The sequence below is a fragment of the Bombina bombina genome, chromosome 6 (assembly GCF_027579735.1).
Source record: "Bombina bombina isolate aBomBom1 chromosome 6, aBomBom1.pri, whole genome shotgun sequence".
Taxonomy (NCBI): domain Eukaryota; kingdom Metazoa; phylum Chordata; class Amphibia; order Anura; family Bombinatoridae; genus Bombina; species Bombina bombina.
This window is the reverse complement of record NC_069504.1, coordinates 783,106,990-783,133,580: the sequence shown is the minus strand read 5'-3', so window position 1 is coordinate 783,133,580 and position 26,591 is coordinate 783,106,990. Positions and strand designations below refer to the sequence as shown.

Sequence of the window (26,591 nt, the reverse complement as noted above, 5' to 3'; positions counted from 1 at the left end):
CACAAGAGAGAAATTTATCAGGTAAGCATAAATTTTGTTTTCCCACTTGCAGTGGGCTTTCCAACTACCTTTTCAACAGCGCTAAACTGAAAGCTTCTAAGTACGTTTTTAAACCATTTTATACTGGATTTTTATATCCGTATCTGCATCTTATTCTTTATAGTGGTGTATATTACATGCAGTTATATGAAAATGAGTGTATATTGTCCCTTTAATCATGCTACCCATCATACATTTAATGTACCTATATTCTCCAATTATTTTTGCCATTTATGTACTTAAAAAAACAACAAAAAAACTACTTCTTTAAGGGTTTGATTTAGAATCCTTTGCAATTAAAGGGACATGATATCCAGATGTTGAAGCACTTGAAACTGATGCAGCATAGCTGTAAAAAAAAGCTGACCATAAAATCACCTGAACATCTCTGTAAAAAAGGAAGATTTTTTTTTTTACCTCAAATTTACTAAGTTTTCACACCCCACTGTAAAGAGACTTTAAGAAGCCAGTCAAGCTAGGGTATGTGCATCTGTCATGTGCAGGTACAGTTCTTTTCCTTTTCAGTTTAAGTTCTATGAAATCGTAGCAAAGGCAAAGCATTCTCAGCACTGCTGATGCGCTCCCCCCCCCCCCCCCCCCCCCCAACTTGCAGCTGGACAGCAGCTAAGGTATAATAGTTTACACAGAACTTACTCTGGTGAGCTGAAGAAATTTTTTTACAAAGCTGCTCAGATTATTTTCTTGTCAGCTTTTTACAGTTATGCTAAATCACGTGAAAGTGATGCAGCATAAGTATTATGTCCCTTGAAACTTTCATTTTCTATTTTTGCTGATTTGATTACTTTTTTGCATGCTTTGTTAAATTCCTTATAAACTTGGGATGTTAAGTCTACGATTTTGTTCTCTACATTTCTCTTGACACATTTTTATTTAGCCATATTGGCTTGGATTTATTTATTTTACTTTTATAACTGTGATATGTATTGATATGTATATTCAACAAAGTTTTTTTTTAAATGTTATCTATTTATCCTTACAGAAGTACCGCTTGAGACCTGCAGAACACTGCTGGTTCTGAGCAGAAACAACTGCTGATTGAATCAGCACTGCTAATTTAGTAGAGATGTGAGTTCACTACCTAATGCGGAAGTAATAGGCAGCTTTCGTTAGTCTTTCATGTTCTGTAAATATTGTTCCCAGTGAATTATTTAATCTGCTGGAGTGCTTTAAATTGCTTACAAATCACTCCATACCCTTTTTTTTGTTTTGTCATATGAAATAGCTGTCTTTCCTGCTTTCCCCCTGAGCCTTCCCCCTAAGAAATTAACCTCTTGGTGGAGGGTGGGAGAAAGAGACTTAAGTCTTCCTAAATCAGTGTACACTTATCTACTGCTTTTCCATTTAATGTCTGGTATTTTGTAAATTTCATGATTCATATAGGGAATGAAATTTTAATCAACTTTCCAATTTACTTTTATCAATTTTGCTTTGTTCTCTTGGTATTAGTTAAAAGCTCAACCTAGGAGGCTCATGGTCAAATTTCTTAGCCCTTGAAGTCCAACTCTTATCTGAATGCATTTTTTCACAACTAGAGGGAGGTAGTTCATTTGTTCCATATAAATAACATTGTGCTCACACCCATGTAGTTACCTAGGAGTCAGCAGCACTGATTTTTTAAAATGCAAGTCTGTCAAAAGAACTCAAATGAGAAGGTAGTCTGCAGAGGCTTAGATACAAGGTAATCGGAGGTAAAAAGTGCATTAATATAACCATGCTGGTTATGCAAAACTGGGGAATGGGAAATTGAGATTATCTATCTTTTTAAACAATAAAAATTCTTGTGTCGACTGTCCCTTTTTAAAGTGAAGCTCAATTTTGACAAATTTAGTGCCAGGTTTTTAATAATCCTATTTAAAACAAGAGCACTTTAATTCATCAAAATTGACATTTCAAGAGTTTTTCTTCAAAAACGTACCTTTTAATCCTGAGAGCCGCTGCAGTGCTTCCTCCACCTGTCGCAAGTCCTCTTCTCGGGTTCAAAATGACTAATCCGGCTTCATCCAATCAGGCCATGATCCCCCCCCCCGGGGAGGAACGCCGTGATTATAGAAAGCCGGATTCATCATTTCTGACGTAAGCAGAGGCTTCCGACGGCCGGGGGAATCAATGGAGCAGCTTTCAGGAATAAAAGGAAAGTTTTTTTTTTGAAGAAAACGCTTGAAATGTCAATTTTGATGAACTAAAGTGCCATTGTTTTTAATAGGATTATTAAAAACCGGGCACTTATTCGTCAAAATTGACCTTCACGTTAAAGGACTTGTAATTACAGTAGATTTACATAATCAACACATGCATGATAACAAGATAATGCAACAGCACTTTTTTTGAACTTCAAATAACAGACATAACTTTAAACTTTGCCAGAAAAATATCCATTTCCACTCCACCTGTATCATGTGACAGCCATCAGCCAATCACAAATGCATATAAATATATTCATTGCATTCTTGCACATGCTCAGGAGCTGTTGATGGAAGTAAATCGGAAAATTGTTTTAAAATTGCATGCTCTATCTGAATCGTGAAGTTGAGTTTTGACTTGTCCATTTTAAATGTGTAGTAAGCATATGCTACTGCTTATTGCTTTCTTTTACAAGATATACCGAGTCCACAGATTTCATCCTTTACTTGTGGGATATAGTCCTCCTGCTAACAGGAAGTGGCAAAGAGCACCACAGCAGAGCTGCTATATAGCTCCTCCCTTAACTCCTCCCCCAGTCATTCTCTGCCTATGCTAGCAATAGGAAGGGTAAAGTTTGTTGTGATAAAAAGATAGTTTAGTTTTTCTTCAATCAAGAATTTTTTATTTTAAATGATACTGGTGAGTACTGTTTTTACTCTGGCATGACATAGAAGTAGAATCATTCCCTGAGTCTGATGATCTTAGCAGTAGTAACTAAGATCGATTTTCGTTCCCACAAGTTTTGCTGAGGAAGTACAGGAGAAGTCTTCAGTATGGGGGAACGATTTCTTGCTGCAAGCAATATCAAGGTATCTACAGTCATTTCCATTCTGAAGAGACCTGATATATCAGAATTTGGCTGACATATTCCACATGTGGGGCAAGGGTAAGCAGTATTCCTTTTTAGAGGGTAGTACTGTGGTAACCTGTGTATTATCCCATTCTAGATAACATGGGATACTTAAGGGCTTGTGGTTTAGACACTGGGGCAGCCTAGGAAACACCTGATGTTAAACGACTATGGGGTTTATTGAGGCTAAGTCTGGGCTGGGGTGCAGTCTGGAATTCCCTGAAGGCTCAGGGTGTGTGGACTTAAATGCCAATCAATATTCTGGAACTGAAAGCGATATTCAACGACGCTGCTAGCGTGGCCTCAGTTGGCTTCGGCCAAATTCATAAGATTCCAGTCGGACAATATCACGACGGTGGCATATATCAATCATCAGGGGGGGAACAAGGAGTTCTCTAGCGATGATAGAAGTATCAAAGATAATTCGATGGGCAGAGGCTCACTCTTGCCATCTGTCTGCAATTTATATCCCAGGAGTAGAAAAAGGAGTAGAAAGCGGATTTTCTAAGTCGTCAGACTTTTCATCCGGGGGAGTGGGAACTCCACCTGGAGGTGTTTGCAACCTTGACTCATCGATGGGGCACACCGGAATTGGATCTGATGGCATCTTGACAGAATGCCAAACTTCCACGTTACGGGTCCAGGTCAAGGGATCCACGGGCTGTACTGATAGATGCTCTAGCAGTACCTTGGTCGTTCAACCTGGCTTATGTGTTTCCTCCTTTTCCTCTCCTTCCTCGTGTGATTGCCAGAATCAAACAGAAGAGGGCTTCAGTAATTCTGATAGCGCCTGCGTGGCCACGCAGGACCTGGTATGCAGATCTAGTGGACATGTCGTCTCTACCACCGTGGAGACTGCCATTGAGAAAGGACCTTCTCATTCAAGGTCCTTTCCAACATTCAAATCTCACTTCTCTGCAGCTGGCTGCTTGGAGATTGAACGCTTGATTTTATCTAAGCGGGGTTTCTCTGAGCCGGTCATTGATACTCTAATTCAGGCACGCAAGCCGGTCTTTAGACAAATTTACCATAAGATATGGCGTAAATATCTTTATTGGTGTGAATCCAAGGGTTACTCATGGAGTAAGGTTAGGATTCTCTTTTCTCCAAGAAGGATTGGAGAAGGGTTTATCAGCTAGTTCCTTGAAGGGACAAATTTCTGCTTTGTCAATTTTGCTTCACAAGCATCTGGCAGATGTCCCAGATGTTTAGGCATTTTGTCAGGCTTTAATCAGAGTTAAGCCTGTGTTTAAAACAATTGCTCCTCCATGGAGCTTGAATTTAGTTCTTAATGTTCTTCAAGGGGTTCCGTTTGAACCCATGCATTCCACAGATAATAAACTGTTATCTTGGAAAGTTTTTTTTCTTTTTAGTAGCTATTTCTTCGGCTCGAAGAGTTTCTGAGCTTTCTGCGTTGCAATGTGATTCCCCTTATCTTATATTCCATTCTGATAAGGTGTTTTTTTGCGTACTAAACCTGGATTTCTTCCTAAGGTTGCTTCAAATAAGAATATTAATCAGGAAATTGTGGTTCCTTCCTTGTGTCCTAATCCTAAGAAGGAACGTTTGTTACATAATTTGGATGTGGTTTGCGCTTTAAAATTTTATTTACAAGCGACCAAGGAGTTCCGTCAAACATCTTCCCTGTTTGTTGTTTATTCTGGGAAGCGTAGGGGTCAAAAAGCTACGGCTCGCGCTCGCTCGCTCTCTCTATCATCATCCACCTGGCATATGAGACTGCTGGACAGCAGCCCCCTGAAAGGATTACGGCTCATTCCACTTGGGCTTTTAAGAACAATGCTTCTGTTTAACAGATTTTTAAGGCTGCGACTTGGTCCTCCCTTCATACTTTTTCCAAATTTGATACTTTTGCTTCTTCTGAGGCTATTTTTGGGAGAAAGGTGCTTCAAGCAGTGGTGCCTTCCGTTTAGGTTCCTGTCGTGTCCCTCCCTTTCATCCGTGTCCTAAAGCTTTGGTATTGGTATCCCACAAGTAAAGGATGAAATCCGTGGACTCGGTATATTTTGTAAAAGAAAAGGAAATTTTATGCTTACCTGATAAATTAATTTCTTTTACGATATACCGAGTCCACGGCCCACCATGTCATTTTGAGACAGGATTTATTTTTTATATAAACATCAGTCACCTCTGCACCTTCTTGGTTCTTTCTCTTCCTATACCTTCGGTCGATTGACTGGGGGGAGGAGCTATATAGCAGCTCTGCTTTGGTGCTCTTTGCCACTTCCTGTTAGCAGGAGGAATATATCCCACAAGTAAAGGATGAAATCCGTGGACTCGGTATATCGTAAAAGAAATTAATTTATCAGGTAAGCATAAATTTCCTTTTTTCTATTACAACAATGGAACAGATTGTTAAATATCCCTTTTTCATCTGCTGAAGACTATTTGGAACAGATATTAAACACGAAATAAGACTGTCCGGATTCTGTGCAGCTTTTCTTTTTTCACAAACCGATAAATAGAAAACTAGTTCAAACATGGCGTTGCCCAATACATTATTGAAACTAATGTCCTTTATAGAAATAAAACTTATTACTCTTTTCAATATTTAAGCATTGTAAAATATTGTAAAAATACATTTACATATTCTAAGGTTAATCTTTGCTTTGAATGTCATGTCTAGCATGTATTTTCTGTAAACATAATATAAAATGTTTACGCATAGCAAAACTTAGTGAGATTACATTAAATGGGGCAAAATAAGTGTACTGCAAAGGACCATTAACCCTTTGAGTGCAAAGCACTTTCCCACCTGGGCGCTAAGCTGTTAAGTTAATTTTAAAAATATATTTTTTTAAATTTTTTTTTTTCCAAATCCCCAGGACTTACACTGTTCGAAAGGTTAGGCGAGTTCCTTTCCAACAGTGGGTCTTGGGGGGGGGGGGGGGGCATGCCCCCTGCTCCTATACTTAACATTGTGAATTGTAAAAAAAAAATTGAATGGTGACGTCATCACGTCATTGGGCATAATGTCACCGTGCATAACTTGAAGCTCCGGCGATGCCTGTCACTATGCAGGCCGGATCACCGGGGTAGGAGCGGTTGGGAACCCCCAGATCTCCCTCAAGACGGGAGAGTGCTAGCGACGGCTCTGAGCCGTCATTCGCACCAGAGTGGGAAACTCTGTGACGGCTCAGAGCCATCATTGGCACTCAAGGGGTTGAAACAGTAGAATTGCTTAAACCAGTACATAACAATGAAGTAGCACTTGTTTTGAATTTTAATTAATACGTATTTTTTTTTTTCCCCCTGACAAATTAAAAAAAATAAAATCAGTTTGCCAGCCCCCTGTGTTATGATAGCCAGTAGCCAATCGGACACATACATTTACACTGAACTCCTAGTAGTAGCCGGTGCCTCAGAAAGTGTACATATAAAAATAAAGCACAATTTGATAATGTAAGTGAATTAGAAAACTTTTTAAAGCTGCATGCTCTATCTGAATTGTGAAATTTACTTTAAAGGGACAGTATACTGTAAAATAGTTTTTCCCTTAATGTGTTTACAATTGCTTTTTTTTACCAACTGCAGAGTAAAAAATGTATGAAATTAGATTATTAAGGCTTATTTGTGTATATTAAAGCTCTGATTTTTGTTTTGAAGCCACAACCTAATAAAATGGGTTGAGCTTGTAGTTTTAATCGGATCTCATTACTGTATCACATTGTGCACATATACCTGCTTCTTTATCTTATATCTGTCCTTAAAACAATCACCAGTACTTTGAGAGAACAATGGAAAATCAACATTGTATTACCTTATCTCTGTTATATCCGACTGGGAGTGTAATTTCTTCTGCTGGCTGTGTTTACAAAGCTTATCTATAGCTGGTACGCGCGGCCACAAACTTTCAGAATAGGTGGGGATACCACATGCTAAATTAACAATTTCAAATGCCAATATAAGGGTAAAGGAGCTACTTGTAAACAATTTAATACAATCCAGCAGGGTAAAGTGGATCATTGGGAACAAATTAAAGGGGAGAAATTTTTTGAGTAAACTGTCCCTTTAAAGGGACTTTAAATAAACATGGTTACTAACAGGGAGGATAAAAATGATTTATTTTACAAGATATGACGAGTCCACGGATTTCATCCTTATGGGATATCACCTCCTGGTCAGCAGGAGGAGGCAAAGAGCTCCACAGCAGAGCTGCATAAATAGCTCCTCCCTTCCCTCCCATCCCAGTCATTCTCTTTGCCTGTGTTAGTAATAGGAAGGTGTTAGTTTAGATTCTTCAATCAAGAGTTTTTTATTTTTAAATGGTGCCAAAATGTACTATTTTATTACAGAGCAGCTTCTGGATAGTCTTTTAGACTATGGGAACTGGTGGATTTTTGACTCAACTGCGCCTCCCATGTTGTGCTGCGTTCTCTGTGTATGGTCTTAGAGGATTGTAACTAAGACTCTTCTACTTTCACAGGAGCTCAGGAGGAAGAGTGGACCTCTTGACACTGAAGTTGTCATGCTGTTCCTCAGCATGGAGGTAAGTGCAGATTTTTATTCTGGGACTGCTAGCATATCTCAGATTAACTGTACTTAAGTCATTTATATTGAGGGACTTCCCTCTAACAGTATTTCTCTTTTTAAGTGTATCCAGTCCACGGATCATCCATTACTTGTGGGATATTCTCCTTCCCAACAGGAAGTTGCAAGAGGATCACCCACAGCAGAGCTGCTATATAGCTCCTCCCCTCACTGCCATATCCAGTCATTCTCTTGCAACTCTCAACAAAGATGGACGTAGTAAGAGGAGAGTGGTGTATTATAGTTAGTTTTTTAACTTCAATCAAAAGTTTATTTTTAAATGGTACCGGAGTGTACTGTTTCATCTCAGGCAGCATTAGAAGAAGAATCTGCCTGTGATTTCTATGATCTTAGCAGAAGTAACTTAGATCCACTGCCGTTCTCACATATTCTGAGGAGTGAGGTAACTTCAGAGAGGGAATGGCATGCAGGTTTTCCTGCAATAAGGTATGTGCAGTTAATATTTTTCTAGGGATGGAATTTGCTAGAAAATGCTGCTGATACCGGATTAATGTAAGTAAAGCCTTAAATGCAGTGAATAGCGACTGGTATCAGGCTTATTAATAGAGATACATACTCTTATAAAAGTGTAATATAAAACGTTTGCTGGCATGTTTAATCGTTTTTATATATGTTTGGTGACAAAACTTATTGGGGCCTAGTTTTTTTCCACATGGCTGGTTTGATTTTTGCCTAGAAACAGTTCCTGAGGCTTTCCACTGTTGCAATATGAGTGGGAAGGGCCTATTTTAGTGCTTTTCTGTGCAGATAAAAATACTGACAGACATTCAGCTTCTTCCTGCATGATCCAGGACATCTCTGAAGGGCTCAAAAGGCTTCAAAGTCATGTTTGAGGAGGGTAACAATCACAGTAGACTGTGGCAGTTGTTGTGACTGTGTTTAAAAAACGTTTTTGTCATTTATTATTCTGTTTTTGTTATTAAGGGGTTAATCATCCATTTGCAAGTGGGTGCAATGCTCTGCTGACTTGTTACATACACTGTAAAAATTTTGTTAGTGTAACTGCCTTTTTTCACTGTTTCAAATTTTGTCAAAATTTGTTTCTCTTAAAGGCACAGTAATGTTTTTTTATATTGCTTGTTAACTTGCTTTAAAGTGTTTTCCAAGCTTGCTAGTCTCATTGCTAGTCTGTACAAACATGTCTGAAACAGAGGATACTTGTTCATTATGTTTAAAAGCCATGGTGAAGCCCCATAGGAGAATGTGTACTAAATGTATTGATTTCACCTTAAACAGTAAAGATCAGTCTTTATCTATAAAAGAATTGTCACCAGAGGGGTCTGTCTAGGGGGAAGTTATGCCGACTAACTCTCCCCACGTGTCGGACCCTTCGCCTCCCGCTCAAGGGACGCACGCTAATATGGCGCCAAGTACATCAGGGGCGCCCATAGCGATTACTTTGCAGGACATGGCTGCAATCATGAATAATACCCTGTCAGAGGTATTATCCAGATTGCCTGAATTGAGAGGCAAGCGCGATAGCCCTGGGGTTAGACGAGATACAGAGCGCGTAGATGCTGTAAGAGCCATGTCTGATACGGCGTCACAATATGCAGAACCTGAGGACGGAGAGCTTCAGTCTGCGGGTGACGTCTCTGAATCGGGGAGACCTGATTCAGAGATTTCTAATTTTAAATTTAAGCTTGAGAACCTCCGTGTATTGCTTGGGGAGGTATTAGCTGCTCTGAATGACTGTGACACAATTGCAGTGCCAGAGAAATTGTGTAGGCTCAATAAATACTATGCAGTGCCGGTGAGTACTGATGTTTTTCCAATGCCTAAAAGGCTTACAGTAATTATTAGTAAGGAGTGGGATAGGCCCGGTGTGCCCTTTTCCCCACCTCCTATATTTAGAAAAATGTTTCCAATAGATGCCACTACACGGGACTTATGGCAGACTGTCCCTAAGGTGGAGGGAGCAGTTTCTACTTTAGCAAAGCGTACCACTATCCCGGTTGAGGACAGTTGTGCTTTTTAAGATCCAATGGATAAAAAAATTAGAGGGTTACCTTAAGAAAATGTTTATTCAACAAGGTTTTATTTTACAGCCCCTTGCATGCATTGCGCCCGTCACTGCTGCGGCGGCATTCTGGTTTGAGGCCCTGGAAGAGGCCATCCATACAGCTCCATTGACTGAAATTGTTGACAAGCTTAGAACTCTTAAGCTAGCTAACTCATTTGTTTCTGATGCCATTGTTCATTTGACTAAACTAACGGCTAAGAATTCCGGATTCGCCATCCAGGCGCGTAGGGCGCTATGGCTCAAATCCTGGTCAGCTGATGTGACTTCAAAGTCTAAATTACTCAACATTCCTTTCAAGGGGCAGACCTTATTCGGGCCTGGTTTGAAAGAAATTATTGCTGACATTACTGGAGGTAAGGGTCATACCCTTCCTCAGGACAGGGCCAAAGCAAAGGCCAAACAGTCTAATTTTCGTGCCTTTCGAAATTTCAAGGCAGGTGCAGCATCAACTTCCTCTGCTTCAAAACAAGAGGGAACTTTTGCTCAATCCAAGCAGGCCTGGAAACCTAACCAGTCCTGGAACAAGGGCAAGCAGGCCAGAAAACCTGTTGCTGCCTCTAAGACAGCATGAAGGAGCGGCCCCCTATCCGACAACAGATCTAGTAGGGGGCAGACTCTCTCTCTTCGCCCAGGCGTGGGCAAGAGATGTTCAGGATCCCTGGGCGTTGGAGATCATATCTCAGGGATATCTTCTGGACTTCAAAGCTTCTCCTCCACAAGGGAGATTTCACCTTTCAAGATTATCTGCAAACCAGATAAAGAAAGAGGCATTCCTAAGCTGCGTACAAGATCTCCTTGTAATGGGAGTGATCCATCCAGTTCCGCGGACGGAACAAGGACAGGGGTTTTATTCAAATCTGTTTGGAACCTTCAGACCAATTTTGGATTTAAAGATCCTAAACAAATTCCTCAGAGTTCCGTCATTCAAGATGGAAACTATTCGAACCATTTTACCCATGATCCAAGAGGGTCAGTACATGACCACAGTGGACTTAAAGGATGCCTACCTTCACATTCCGATTCACAAGAATCATCATCAGTTCCTGAGGTTTGCCTTTCTAGACAGGCATTACCAATTTGTAGCTCTTCCATTCGGGTTGGCTACAGCCCCAAGAATTTTTACAAAGGTTCTGGGCTCACTTCTGGCGGTCCTAAGACCGCGAGGCATAGCGGTGGCTCCTTACCTGGATGATATCCTGATACAGGCGTCAAGCTTTCAAATTGCCAAATCTCATACAGAGATAGTTCTGGCATTCCTGAGGTTGCATGGGTGGAAAGTGAACGAAGAAAAGAGTTCTCTATCTCCTCTCACGAGGGTTTCCTTCCTAGGGACTCTAATAGATTCTGTAGAAATGAAAATTTACCTGACTGAGTCCAGGTTATCAAAACTTCTAAATGCTTGCCGTGTTCTTCACTCCATTCCGCGACCCACGGTGGCTCAGTGCATGGAAGTAATCGGCTTAATGGTAGCGGCGATGGACATAGTGCCATTTGTGCGCCTGCATCTCAGACCGCTGCAATTATGCATGCTCAGTCAGTGGAATGGGGATTACACAGATTTGTCCCGTCTACTAAATCTGGATCAGGAAATCAGAGATTCTCTTCTCTGGTGGTTATCTCGGGCCCATCTGTCCAAGGGTATGACCTTTCGCAGACCAGATTGGACAATTGTAACAACAGATGCCAGCCTTCTAGGTTGGGGTGCAGTCTGGAACTCCCTGAAGGCTCAGGGTTCATGGACTCGGGAGGAGAAACTCCTCCCAATAAATATTCTGGAGTTAAGAGCAATATTCAATGCTCTTCTGGCTTGGCCTCAGCTAGCAACACTGAGGTTCATCAGATTTCAGTCGGACAACATCACGACTGTGGCTTACATCAACCATCAAGGGGGAACCAGGAGTTCCCTAGCGATGTCAGAAGTCTCTAAGATAATTCGCTGGGCAGAGACTCACTCTTGCCACCTGTCAGCGATCCATATCCCAGGTGTAGAGAACTGGGAGGCGGATTTTCTAAGTCGTCAGACTTTTCATCCGGGGGAATGGGAACTCCATCCGGAGGTGTTTGCTCAATTGGTTCTCCGTTGGGGCAAACCAGAATTGGATCTCATGGCGTCTCACCAGAACGCCATGCTTCCTTGTTACGGATCCAGGTCCAGGGACCCAGAAGCGGCACTGATAGATGCTCTAGCAGCGCCTTGGTTCTTCAACCTGGCTTATGTGTTTCCACCGTTTCCTCTGCTCCCTCGTCTGATTGCCAAAATCAAACAGGAAAGAGCATCAGTGATATTGATAGCGCCTGGGTGGCCACACAGGACCTGGTATGCAGACCTAGTGGACATGTCATCCTTTCCACCATGGACTCTGCCTCTGAGACAAGACCTTCTAATACAAGGTCCTTTCAATCATCCGAATCTACTTTCTCTGAGACTGACTGCATGGAGATTGAACTCTTGATCCTATCAAAGCGTAGCTTCTCAGAGTCAGTAATTGATACCTTAATACAGGCACGAAAGCCTGTCACCAGGAAAATTTACCACAAGATATGGCGTAAATATCTTCATTGGTGTGAATCCAAGAATTACTCATGGAGTAGGGTTAGGATTCCTAGGATATTGTCCTTCCTCCAAGAGGGTTTGGACAAAGGATTATCAGCTAGTTCTTTAAAGGGACAGATTTCTGCTCTGTCCTTTTACACAAGCGTCTGGCAGAAGTTCCAGACGTTCAGGCATTTTGTCGGGCTTTAGTTAGAATTAAGCCTGTGTTTAAACCTGTTGCTCCTCCATGGAGCTTAAACTTGGTTCTTAAAGTTCTTCAAGGGGTTCTGTTTGAACCCCTTCATTCTATTGATATCAAACTTCTTTCATGGAAAGTTCTTTTTCTGATGGCTATTTCCTCGGCTCGAAGAGTCTCGGAGTTATCTGCCTTACATTGTGATTCTCCTTATCTGATCTTTCATTCAGATAAAGTTGTTCTGCGTACAAAACCTGGGTTTTTACCTAAGGTGGTTTCTAACAAGAATATCAATCAAGAGATTGTTGTTCCATCATTATGTCTTAATCCTTCTTCAAAGAAGGAACGTCTTTTGCATAATCTAGACGTAGTCCGTGCCTTGAAGTTTTACTTACAGGCTACTAAAGATTTTCGCCAAACATCTAACCTGTTTGTTGTTTACTCTGGACAGAGGAGAGGTCAGAAGGCCTCGGCAACCTCTTTCTTTTTGGCTTCAGAGTATAATCCGTTTAGCCTATGAGACTGCTGGACAGCAGCCTCCTGAAAGGATTACAGCTCATTCTACTAGAGCTGTGGCTTCCACCTGGGCCTTTAAAAATGAGGCCTCTGTTGAACAGATTTGCAAGGCTGCAACTTAGTCTTCGCTTCATACTTTTTCCAAATTTTCCAAATTTTATACTTTTGCTTCTTCGGAGGCTGTTTTTGGGGGAGAGGTTCTACAGGCAGTGGTTCCTTCCGTTTAAGTTCCTGCCTTGTCCCTCCCATCATCCGTGTACTTTAGCTTTGGTATTGGTATCCCACAAGTAATGGATGATCCGTGGACTGGATACACTTAACAAGAGGAAACATAATTTATGCTTACCTGATAAATTTATTTCTCTTGTAGTGTATCCAGTCCACGGCCTCCCTGTCCTTTTCAGGCAGGTCTAAATTTTAAACTACAGTCACCACTGCACCCTATGGTTTCTCCTTTCTCGGCTTGTTTCGGTCGAATAACTGGATATGGCAGTGATGGGAGGAGCTATATAGCAGCTCTGCTGTGGATGATCCTCTTGCAACTTCCTGTTGGGAAGGAGAATATCCCACAAGTAATGGATGATCCGTGGACTGGATACACTACAAGAGAAATGCATTTATCAGGTAAGCATAAATTATGTTTTTAAAACTTCTCATAAATCAGATGAATTTTTAAATGACCGCCAACATTCTGATTTATCTATCTCTGATGAGGATCTATCTGGTTCAGAAGATTCTGCCTCAGATATTGACACTGACAAATCTTCATATTTATTTAAGATGGAGTTTATTCGTTCTTTACTAAAAGAGGTGTTGATTGCATTAGATATGGAGGAGTCTAGTCCTCTTGATATTAAAACCAGTAAACGTTTAAATTTAGTTTTTTAACCTCATGTAGTTATTCCAGAGGTTTTTCCAGTTCCTGATGCTATTTCAGATGTAATTTCTAGGGAATGGAATAGTTTGGGTACTTCATTTACTCCTCCTTTAAGGTTTAAGAAACTGTACCCTTTGCTGGCTGATAGATTGGAGTTTTGGGAAAAAATCCCCAAAGTTAATTGGGGCTATCTCTATACTTGCTAAACTTAGTACTATTCCTACGGCAGATAGTACTTCTTTTAAAGATCCTTTAGATAGGAAGCTTGAATCTTTTCTAAGGAAGGCTTATTTATGTTCAGGTAATCTTTTTAGGCCTGCTATTTCTTTGGCTGATGATGCTGCAGCTTCAACTTTTTGGTTGGAGGCTTTAGCGCAACAAGTACCTGATCATAATGTGTATAGCATTGTTAAGCTTCTTCAACATGCTAATAATTTCATTTGTGATGCCATTTTTGATGTCATTAGAATTGATGTCAGGTATATGTCTTTAGCTATTTTAGCTAGAAGAGCTTTATGGCTTAAATCTTGGAATGCTGATATGACTTCTAAGTCAACATTGCTATATCTTTCTTTCCAAGGTAATAAATTATTTGGTTCTCAGTTGGATTCTATTTCAACTGTCACTTGGGGGGGAAGGGAGTTTTTTTGCCTCAGGATAAAAAATCTAAGGGTAAATTTAGGGCTGCTAACCGTTTTCGTTCCTTTCGTCAGAATAAGTAACAGAAGCCTGACCCTTCCCCTAAAGGAACGGTTTCCAATTGGAAGCCTTCTCCAGTCTGGAATAAATCCAAGCCTTTTAGAAAATCAAAACCAGCCCCAAAGTCCGCATGAAGGTGCGGCCCTCATTCCAGCACAGCTGGTAGGGGGCAGATTACGATTTTTCAAAGATGTTTGGATCAGTTCAATTCAAAATCATTGGATTCAGAACATGGTTTCTCAAGGGTACAGAATAGGTTTCAAGGTAAGACCGCCTGTGAGAAGGTTCTTTCTCTCACGCATTACAATAAACCCAATAAAGGCTCAGGCTTTTCTGAAATGTGTTTCAGACCTGGAGTCATCTGGGGTAATTGTGCCAGTTCCATATCTGGAACGGGGTCTGGGGTTTTATTCAAATCTGTTCATTGTACCAAAGACAGAAAATTCTTTCAGACCAGTTCGGGATCTAAAAATTTTGAATCGTTATGTAAGGATACCAACATTCAAAATGGTGACTATAAGGTCTATTCTGCCTTTTGTTCAGCAAGGGCATTATATGTCCACAATAGACTTACAGGATGCATATCTTCATATTCCAATTCATCCAGATCACTATCAGTTCCTGAGATTCTCTTTTCCAGACAAGCATTACCAGTTTGTTGCTCTTCCTTTTGGCCTAGCAACAGCTCCAAGGATCTTCTCAAAGGCTCTCGGTGCCCTTCTCTCTGTAATCAGAGTGCGGGGTATTGTGGCGTTTCCTTATTTGGACGATATCTTGGTACTTGCTCAGTCTATACATTCTGCAGAATTTCACACAAATCAACTCGTGTTGTTTCTTCAAAAACGTGGTTGGAGGATCAATTTACCAAAAAGTTCCTTGATTCCTCAGACAAGGGTAACCTTTTTGGGATTCCAAATAGATTAAGTATCCATGACTTTGTCTCTAACAGACAAAAGACGTCTGAAATTGGTTTCAGCTTGTCGGAACCTTCAGTCTCAGTCATTCCCTTCAGTAGCTATGTGCATGGAGGTTTTAGGTCTCATGACTGCAGCATCGGACGCGATCCCCTTTGCTCATTTTCACATGAGACCTCTTCAGCTTTGTATGCTGAACCTTTGGTGCAGGGATTATACAAAGATATCACAATTGATATCCTTAAATCCCAATACTTGACTATCTCTGACTTGGTGGTTAAATTACCACCGTTTAGTTCAAGGTGCCTCTTTTGTTCGTCCAACCTGGACTGTGATTTCAACAGATGCAAGTCTTTCAGGTTGGGGAGCTGTCTGGGGATCTCTGACAGCACAGGGGGGTTGGAAATCTCAAGAGGCGAGATTACCAATCAATATTTAGGAACTCAGTGCGATTTTTCAGAGCTCTTCAGTTCTGGCCTTTTCTGAAGAGAGAATCGTTTGTTTTCAGACAGACAATGTCACAACCGTGGCGTATGTCAATCATCAAGGTGGGACTCACAGTCCTCAGGCTATGAAAGAAGTATCTCGGATACTTGCATGGGCGGAATCCAGCTCCTGACTAATCTCTGCTGTTCATATCCCAGGTATAGACAATTGGGAAACGGATTATCTCAGTCGCCAGACTTTACATCGGGCGAATGGTCTCTTCACCAAGAGGTGTTTCTTCAGATTGTTCAGATATGGGGGCTTCCAGAAATAGATCTGATGGCTTCTCATCTAAACAGGAAACTTCCCAGGTATCTGTCCAGATCCAGGGATCCTCAGGCGGAAGCAGTGAATGCATTGTCACTTCCTTGGAATTATCAACCTGCTTATATCTTTCTGCCTCTAGTTCTTCTTCCAAGAGTGGTTTCCAAAATCATAATGTAATGTTAGTTTGTTCTGCTGGTGGCTCCAGCATGGCCACACAGGTTTTGGTATGCGGATCTCGTTCGGATGTCCAGTTGCCAACCTTGGCCACTTCCGTTAAGGTCAGACCTTCTATCTCAAGGTCCGTTTTTCCATCAGGATCTCAAATCATTAAATTTGAAGGTATGGAGATTGAACGCTTAGTGCTTAGTCATAGAGGTTTCTCGGACTCGGTGATCAATACTATGTTGCAGGCTCGTAAATCTGGGTCTAGAAAGATTTATTACCGAGTTTGGAAGACTTACATTTCATGGTGTTCCTCTCATAAGTTCTTTTGGCATTCTTTTAAAATTCCTAGAATTTTACAGTTTCTTCAGGATGGTTTGGATAAGGGTTTGTCCGCAAGTTCCTTGAAAGGACAAATCTCTGCTCTTTCTGTTCTGTTTCACAGAAAAATTGCTAATCTTCCTGACATTTGTTGTTTTGTACAGGCTTTGGTTCGTATCAAGCCTGTCATTAAGTCAATCTCTCCTCCTTGGAGTCTTAATTTGGTTTTGAGATTTTTACAGGCTCCTCCATTTGAGCCTATGCATTTTCTGGATATCAAGTTACTTTCTTGGAAAGTATTGTTTCTTTTGGCTATCTCTTCTGCTAGAAGAGTTTCTGAATTATCTGCTCTTTCTTGTGAATCTCCTTTTCTGATTTTCATCAGGATAAGGCTGTTTTGCGGACTTCATTTAAATTTTTACCTAAGGTTGTGAATTCCAACAACATTAGTAGAGAAATTGTTGTCCCTTCGTTGTGTCCTAATCCTAAGAACTCTTTGGAAAGATCTTTGCATTCTTTGGATGTGGTAAGAGCTTTGAAATATTATGTTGAAGCTACTAAAGATTTCAGAAAGACTTCTAGGCTATTTATCTTTTCTGGTCCTAAGAAAGGTCAGAAAGCTTCTGCTATTTCTTTGGCTTCTTGGTTAAAACTTTTGATTCATCATGCTTATGTGGAGTCGGGTAAATCCCCGCCTCAGAGGATTACGGCTCATTCTACTAGGTCAGTTTCTACTTCCTGGGCTTTTAAGAATGAAGCTTCTGTTGATCAGATTTGCAAAGCAGCAACTTGGTCTTCTTTGCATACTTTTACTAAATTTCTCTTCTTCAGAAGCAGTTTTTGGTAGAAAAGTTCTTCAGGCAGCTGTTTCAGTTTGATTCTTCTGCTTATAATTTCAGTTTTTTTCATTATAAGATTAAAACTTTTTGATTTGGGTTGTGGATTCTTTTTTCAGCGGAATTGGCTGTCTTTATTTTATCCCTCCCTCTCTCTAGTGACTCTTGCGTGGAGTTCCACATCTTGGGTATTTGTTATCCCATACGTCACTATCTCATGGACTCTTGCCAATTACATAAAAGAAAACATAATTGATGTAAGAACTTACCTGATAAATTCATTTCTTTCATATTGGCAAGCGTCCATGAGGCCCACCCTTTTTCTGGTGGTTATGATTTTTTTTCTATAAAGCACAATTATTCCAATTCTTTGATGCTTTCGCTCCTTTCTTATCACCCCACTTCTTGGCTATTCGTTAAACTGAATTATGGGTGTGGTGGGGGGTGTATTTATAGGCATTTTGAGGTTTGGGAAACTTTGCCCCTCCTGTTAGGAATGTATATACCATACGTCACTAGCTCATGGACTCTTGCCAATATGAAAGAAATGAATTTATCAGGTAAGTTCTTACATAAATTGTTATCCAGATATCTGGCAGCTAATAGCCTAGAAGTGCTGGGGTAGATGTAGAATGTTGATAGTAGATTGCAAACCAGACACTCTAGCATTATATTTTGGGCCTAGAAGCGCTGGGAACGACTATGGGGGATACACTATAACCAGACATCTAGCATTGTATGTTGGGTCTAGAAGCGCTGGGATACATGGTGTGTGTGAACTATATCGGTTTGGCTGACGCTGGGGGACAGTTTCCGGAGGGTATATGTTTATTGCAAGGCTCCGGTACATGGCGGTATTCTGTGGTGATTGACTGGGGTTTACGCCCACGAAGGGCGGGGCTTACGTTGCGTGCGCTTTGACAGCGCAGTTACTATTCTGTTCCGGTATGGCATCATCTCCTCACGGCTCCTAAGTCTACTTGTAGTGATACTTGACAAGCGACTTTAGGAGTGCCGTGTTTGCGGAGTTAGGTGGTCACTTGGAGGCAGATAGGAACAGCTGCGGTGAGGTGACTAAGTTTCTTTTCAAAAGTATCTTATTTCTAAAGGTCATTGTGCAGAGAATCATGTTCTTATATTTATATAAAACACTTAGCAAATTTTTGTAAGCCGGCGATGTAAAGCGGGCTGGTAACCCTCTGCCTCATTTATTAAGATAATTCAGGTTGTTTACTTAAAGATACAGTACGATATTTATATTATCAGTGTTTTTGACCAAAATTCCTTTTTGTTCAGGTTGTAAAAAATGGATGACCTTGAACAGAGTACATGCCCTATGTGTTTGAATGCCATTGTGGAACCCCCTGTTACACTTTGTCACCCATATATTGAGAGCGCTTTACAGTGTAAAGAGCACATTTTCTTTAATAAAGATATGTCTAATGAATGTCCTCAGACTGAGATTGAGGGTATGCCGCACGTTTCTCCCCAAGTGTCACAGCCTTTAATGCCCGCACAAGCGCCGCCATGTTCTTCAACAGCGTCTGCGTCATTTACTCTGCAGGATATGGCTGCAGTCATGTCATCCACTCTTACAGAAGTTTTATCTAAGTTGCCAGTGCTACAAGGCAAACGCAGCAGGACAGAGGCCCACGTGGTCCCTGCAACTTCTGATCCTTTAATAGTTATCTCCGATATACCTTCCCAGGGCTCTGATTTGGGGGGTAGGGAGGTCCTGTCTGAGGGGGAAAGGTCTGATTCAGGAAGTGCATTACCCCAGACGGATTCGGACATCATGTCCTTCAGATTTAAACTTGAACACCTCCACCTTTTGCTACGAGAGGTTTTGACTCTGGATGACTGTGACTCTATTGTGGTTCCGCAAGAGAAATTGAGTAAGATGGACAAATACTTAGAAGTCCCTTCTTATTCCGATGTGTTTCCGGTTCCTAAGAATTTCGGAAATTATTACAAGGGAATGGGAGAGACCAGATATTCCGTTCTCCCCTTCCCCTATTTTTAGGAAAATGTACCCTATAGCTGACACCGTTCGGGACTCTTGACAGACGGTTCCTAAGGAGGAGGGAGCTATTTCTACAGTGGTTAAGCCTACGACTATCCATATTGAGGACAGTTGTGCTTTCAAAGACCCTATGGATAAAAAGTTGGAGCGTCTTCTAAAGAAGCTATATATTCATCAAGGTTTTCTATTACAACCGACGGCCTGCATTGTAACAGTCATGACTGCGGCTGCCTTTTGGTATGACGCTCTAGAAGAGTCCCTTAAGGTTGAGACTCCATTAGAAGACATTATAGACTTGAGGCCTTTAAGCTGGTTAATTCTTTTATTACGGATGCAGCCTTCCAGATAGCCAAATTAGCAGCTAAGAATTCAGGATTTTCGATTTTAGCTCCCAGAGCCTTATAGTTAAAATCTTGGTCTGCTGATGTGTCCTCTAAATCAAAGCTCTTGGCGATTCCTTTCAAGGGTAAGACCCTGTTTGGGCCTGACTTGAAAGATAATTTCTGACATTACCTTCCAAAGGACAAATCAGCTAATCAAAGGGGACGACAGAATAATTTTCGTTCCTTTCGAAACTTCAAGGAAATCCCCTCTTCTTCGTTAAACAGGAAGGGATTTATTCTCAAGCCAAACCCACTTGGAAACCTAACCAGGGTTGGAACAAGGGTAAACAACCCAAGAAGCCTGCCGCTGCTACCAATACAGCATGAAGGGGCAGCCCCCGATCTGGGACTGGATCTGGTAGGGGGCAGACTTTCTCTCTTTGTCCAGGCTTGGATAAGAGATGTTCAGGATCCCTGGACACTAGAAATCGTGTCTCAAGGGTATCAGTTGGAGTTAAAAAAAAATTCCTTCTTAAGTGGAAGGTTTCTTCTTTCACGATTGTCTGTAGACCAGATAGAGGCGTTCTTATGTTGTGTAGAAGACCTCTCCATCATTGGAGTAATTTGTACCATTCCAATATAGGGGCAGGGGTTTTACTCAAATCTTTTTGTGGTTCCCAAAAAAGAGGGAACGTTCCGACCCATTTTAGATCTCGAGTCTAAACAAGTTTCTCAGAGTTCCATCCTTCAAGATGGAAACTTCGGACAATTCTTCCATTGATCCAGGAGGGTCAATATATGACTACCATGGACTTAAAGGATGCATATCTTCATATTCCTATCCACAAAGATCACCAGTTCCTAAGGTTCGCCTTCTTGGACAAACATTTTCAATTTGTGGCTCTTCCCTTCGGGCTGGCCACGGCACCCAGGATCTTCACGAAGGTTCTAGGGTCTTTGCTGGCGGTTCTCAGACCGCGGGGCATTGCAGTGGTGCCTTTTCTGTACGATATTCTGATCCAGGCGTCTTATCAACTGACAAAGTCTCCTACCGACATGGTTCTGTCCTTTCTAAGTACTCACGGGTGGAAGGTGAATCTAGAAAAGAGTTCTTGTTGACAGACAAGGGTTCCATTCCTGGGAACTCTAATAGACTCTATATCCATGAAAATCTTTTTGACGGAAGTCAGAAAGTTAAAGATTCTGAAAATTGATGGTGGCGGCAATGGACATCATTCAGTTTGCTCGTTTTCATCTCAGACCTCTACAACTGAGCATGCTCAGACAGTGGAATGGAGATTATGCAGATTTGTCTCCTCAGATAGATCTGGATCAGTAGACAAGAGACTCTTCTTTGGTGGTTGTCGCTGGATCATCTGTCCCAAGGGACATGCTTCCGCAGACCTTCATGGGTGATAGTGACAACGGACGCCAGTCTACTAGGATGGGGTGCAGTCTAAAATTCCCTGAAGGCTCAGGGTGTGTGGACTTTGTCGGAGTCTCTAATTCCAATCAATATTCTGGAGTTGAGAGCAATATTCAATGCGCTTCAGGCTTGGTCTCAATTGGCTTCGGCCAAATTCATCCGATTTCAATCGGACAACATCACGACTGTGGCTTACATCAATCATCATTGAGGAACAAGAAGTTCCTTAGCGATGACAGAAGTATCCAAGATAATTCAGTGGGCGGAGGCTCACTCTTATCTGTCAGCAATCTACTTCCCAGGAGTGGACAACTGGGAGGCGGATTTTTTGAGCAGACAGACGTTTCATACGGGGGAATGGGAACTCCAATCCGGAGGTCTTTGCCACCCTGATTCTCAGGTGGGGCAGACCGGAATTGGATCTGATGGCGTCTCGTCAGAATGCCAAGCTCCCGAGATACGGATCCAGGTATAGGGATCCTCAGGCGGAACTGATAGATACCTTGGTCGTTTAGCCTATCTTATGTGTTTCCACAGTTTGCTCTCCTTCCCCGGGTGATAGCAATTGCTCGGTGATTCCAATTGCTCCTGCGTGGCCTCGCAGGACTTGGTATGCCAATCTGGTGGAAATGTCCTCTCTGCCGCCGTAGAAGCTTCCATTGAGGCAGGACTTTCTAATTCAGCGACCCTTCCATCATCCGAATCGAATTTCTCTGCAGCTGACTGCTTGGGGATTGAACACTTGATTTTATCTAAGCGGGGGTTCTCTAAAGCGGTCATTGATATCTTGATTCAGGCACCAAGCCTGTTACTAGAATTTACCATAAGATATGGCGTAAATATCTTTATTGGTGCGAATCCAAGGGCTACTCATGGAGTAGGGTTAGGATTCCCAGGATTTTATCTTTTCTCCAAGACGGTTTGGAGAAAGGATTGTCAGCTAGTTCCTTAAAGGGACAGATTTCTGCTTTGTCTATTTTGTTACACAAGCGTCTGGCAGATGTTCCAGACGTTCAATCTTTTTGTCAGGCCCTGACTAGAATCCGGCCTGTGTTTAGACTGATTGCTCCTCCTTGGAGTTTGAATTTAGTTCTTAATGTTCTTCAAGGGGTTCTGTTTGAACCCATGCGTTCCATAGATGTTAAGTTATCTTGGAAAGTTTTATTTTTGGTTGCTATTTCTTCTGCTCACAGAGTGTGAGCTTTCGGCTTTACAATGTGATTCTCCTTATCTTATTTTCCATTCTGATAAGGTGGTGTTACGTACCAAACCTGGTTTTCTTCCTAAGGTTGTTTCCAACAAAAATATTAATCAGGAAATTATCGTTCCTTCCTTGTGTCCTAATCCTTCTAAGAAGGAGCGTCTGTTACATAACTTGGATGTGGTCCGTGCCCTAAAGTTTTACTTGCAGGAGACTAAGGAATTTCGTCAATCATCTTCATTATTTGTTGTTTTTTTCCGGGAAACGTAGGGGTCAGAAAGCTACCTCTCTCTCTTTGGCTAAAGAGTATCATCCGTTTTGCATATGAGACTGCTGGACAGCAGCCTCCAGAACGTATTACGGCTCATTCCACTAGGGCTGTGGCTTCTTCATTGGCACTTAAAAATGATGCTTCTGTTGAACAGATTTGCAAGGCTGCAACTTGGTCGTCTCTACACACTTTTTCCAAATTTTTCAAATTTGATACTTTTGCCTCGTCTGAGGCTGTTTTGGGGAGAAAGGTTCTTCAATCAGTGGTGCCTTCTGTTTAGGTTCCTGTCTTGTCCCTCCGTTTCATCCGTGTCCTATAGCTTTGGTATTGTATCCCATAAATAAGGTTGAAATCCGTGGACTCGTCCTATCGTAAAAGAAATACATTTATCAGGTAAGCATAAATTTCCTTTTTTTAAATAAATCCATTTTCTTTTTTTATTTCAAATATTTGTTTTGTTTTAAATAAAATGCTTTTTGAGGAGAAATATGTCCAAGCATATTTTCAAAGTTATAATCTAATGGTTATTCATTTTGAAATAAGCATCCCAGATGCATAAATTTTTTTTTTTTTTTTTTTTTGCAGGTCATTTTGAAATTAAATTTTAAAATTAGGCAGTTACACTAAAGCGCTATCTCAATTGCAATGTGTGAACTGGAGAATAAAGTAATCTTTAGGTTTTTTAATATATTGCCGTAGTTGATAAATCACTTTGCAAATTAGCTGCAGAGAATTTTTTTTTTTTTAATATCTTATAAATCTTTTGAATACATTTATTTTCCTCTTGGTCTAACATCGCGTAATAAGTGCATTGCTCACAAGAGCTTCTTTTATTCAGGGGTTACAGGAAAGACTATGGTTGAAAATATCCCTAAGAGCCAGTTATCAGTCAATGCTCTGCTGAATATTTTACCGTTTTCAAATGGTGCTTCACTCTCCCTGCACTGTGTTAAGAAAAACACTCAGCACAGCCAGAACTCAGTGCTGTTTGAAGAAAACAGCCTGATGTGGATTAGTGGTGCAAAATGAAAATGTTAACAGTTCCTGCGTGACTTGTTCTTTCTGCAGACATGCTGCATGTTCTGCCTTGGGTATAGCATGAGGCTTTTTCATGGCTGTAATATTTAAAAAAAAAATAATCACGTGTAATGCTCTCCAAGAGGTTTCTGTAAGATTATTTGGAGCATTTTTTTTTCTATCTAGAAGATATCACATATTGCTTTTGTATTTCTCAAAACTAAATTTGTTTGCAAAAATGTTATGAAATAGACCTAAAGGGACGAACTATAAAGTGTTTTTTTTTTTTTTTTTTTTTTTTTTTTTCCTGATTCAGATTGCACTTGTTTTCAAACCTGTTCTCAGGCCTCCCTAACAGGCCACATTTTGTGGATATCTAAACTGGAGCACATGTGAAATAATCAGCTGATTATTAAACGGTTATTTTACCTGCTCTTATCTAAGGTAATCATGAAATCCTGGCCTGTTGGGGAAGCTTGAGGACCGGTTTGAAAACCAGTCAGAGCATACAATTTCCAGATTTACTACTTTTATCAAATTTGCTTCATTCGCTTGGTGTCCTTTGCTGAAGGAGTACATTGCTCTACCTGGAGATTGGGTATGACTTTGACCAGCCGTTAGCTCACAGCAGTGCATTGCTGCTGAGCATACCTATGTAATGCTTTTCAACAATGGATACCTGGAGAACAAAGCAAATTAGAATGAAAGAAGTAAATTTGAAATTGGTTAAAATTTCATGGTTTTTTTATGATCCAGGAAAGTTTTTAATTTTGACTTCTGTCCCTTTAATACCTTAGCGCCCCTGCAAATTCCTGTACACAGAATCAAGCCTTTACGAAGTTTCAAAAAGTTAAATGAATAGTTTGGAGTGGAGTATATCTGCACAAGGACCCATGTATGAGGGAGGGACCAGCCGGAAAAAGAAAATGTTGTTTTAGTTGAATAGAACTATTTAGGATTGTTATGATTAAAGGGACATGAACCCCAAACATTGTTTTTCATGGTTTAGGTAGAGCTTACCATTTTAAACAACTTTCTAATTTACTTCTATTATCACATTTGCTTCATTATCTTGGTATCATTTGTTGAAGGAGCAACAATGCACTACTGGTTTCTAACTGAACACATGGGTGAGCCAATGACAATCTGTATAAATGGATCCACCAATCAGCAGCTAGAACCTATGTTCCTTGCTTCTCCTGAGCTTACCTAGCTAGATAAACCTTTCAGCAAAGCATAACAAGAGAAGGAAGCAAATTAAAAATAGAATTAAATTGGAAAGTTGTTTAAAATTGTATGTTCTGTCTAAATCATGAATGTCTAATTATGACTTTACTGTCATTATTTTTCTTCCTCCAATAAAGTACAGCTGAAAAGTTGATCAAATATGAATGATTAAAGGGACATTATACACTTCTTTGCATAAATGTTTTGTAGATAGATTTATATAAAGTTTGCTCTGATTTTCAAACTCCTAACTAAGCCCCAAAGTTTTGAGAATACCGTCAGCAGCTTGCTCCCGTTTGTGTAAAGGGTCTCTTCATATGCAAAAGGAGGGGGAGTGTCTTATTTCCCACTTGCAGTGGGATTTCCAGCTACCTTTTCAACAGAGCTAAACAGAGCTTCTAAGTAAGTTTTTAAACAGTTTTATACTGGATTTTTATATCCGTATCTGTGCATCTTATTCTTTATAGTATTGTCTATTGCATGCAATTATATGAAAATGAGTGTATACTGTCCCTTTAACATATTATTCTGGAGATAATTCACCTCCCAATAATTTCATTTCAATTATTTATGCATTTCTGTTGATATATAATCAAATCAGTAATTTTCTGATATATATGGAAAAATCTGAAAAGTTATTCTAAAAATGAAACCTTTAGAAAGCTGTGATTGAAATCGATTAAGACTAGTGATTTTAAATCAAATCCACCATGGTATTGTTTTTCCTTCTGTACCTGCAGCTCTTTAAAGTCGTTCTCTTAACTAATTACAGAATCCAGCTGTTAAAGCGTTGCGTTTTTTATATCGGGCGCCGCCATCTTGTACCTCGCATGTTGCATCCCGTGACAGAAGCAGTACACATTCACATATCCTAATGACACGTTGAGTCCACGGATCATCTCTAATTACTTTTGGGATTATCACTCCTGGCCATCAGGAGGAGTCAAAGAGCACCACAGCAAAGCTGTTAAGTGTCACCCCCCACCTATAATCCCCAGTCATTCTCTTTGCCTCTGTCAATGGAGGAGGTTAAGTTTGGTGTCTGAAGAAATTAATTACTTTTTTGGGTACTTTTCCCTGCAAGCAAAGATTTGGGTTTAGCTGAGTCCACGTCAATCTCCTCAGAGTAGTGGTGGCTTTTTAAGCAGTTAGGATGTTGTGAGGTAGTCCTTGCTTTGTTTCCTAACACATTGCTGCCAATGGTACAGAAAGCCAGAGTTTATTACTCTGTTTCTTTTTCTACAGGTCTCTGTAAGGAGTATGTGTCCTTTCACACCTTGTGAGCTGTCTTCCTGCCGGACAGCTAGACTACAGGTAAGTGCTTTTGTGTTTTAGGTCTTGGAGACTTGCACTTCAGAAGAATATTTCATATGCAGTAGATGGGGACATTTTTTAAAAAATCCGTTATACAGGATTCTCTTTGGCAGTGGGCAGGCACATTATGTATGTTGAGACTAGGGGTTAATCTTCCCTTTATTGGGACGTTTTTCCTCTTTTTGGGCTAATTTTGTTGAGATACTTTATTAGTATGTGTGTGGGGCTTATGTTTTATACATGGATTTATGTATAAACTTAATTTCTCCTACATTGGTGTATCCGGTCCACGGCTTCAT

At 40.7% G+C, this 26,591-nt stretch overlaps 1 protein-coding gene across 1 annotated transcript in view; it reads left to right on the top strand.

Annotated features, from left to right (window-relative positions):
- The window catches only part of LOC128663661 (bromodomain-containing protein 4B-like), a 777,540-nt gene that overhangs the window by 105,533 nt on the left and 645,416 nt on the right, over positions 1–26,591 (top strand).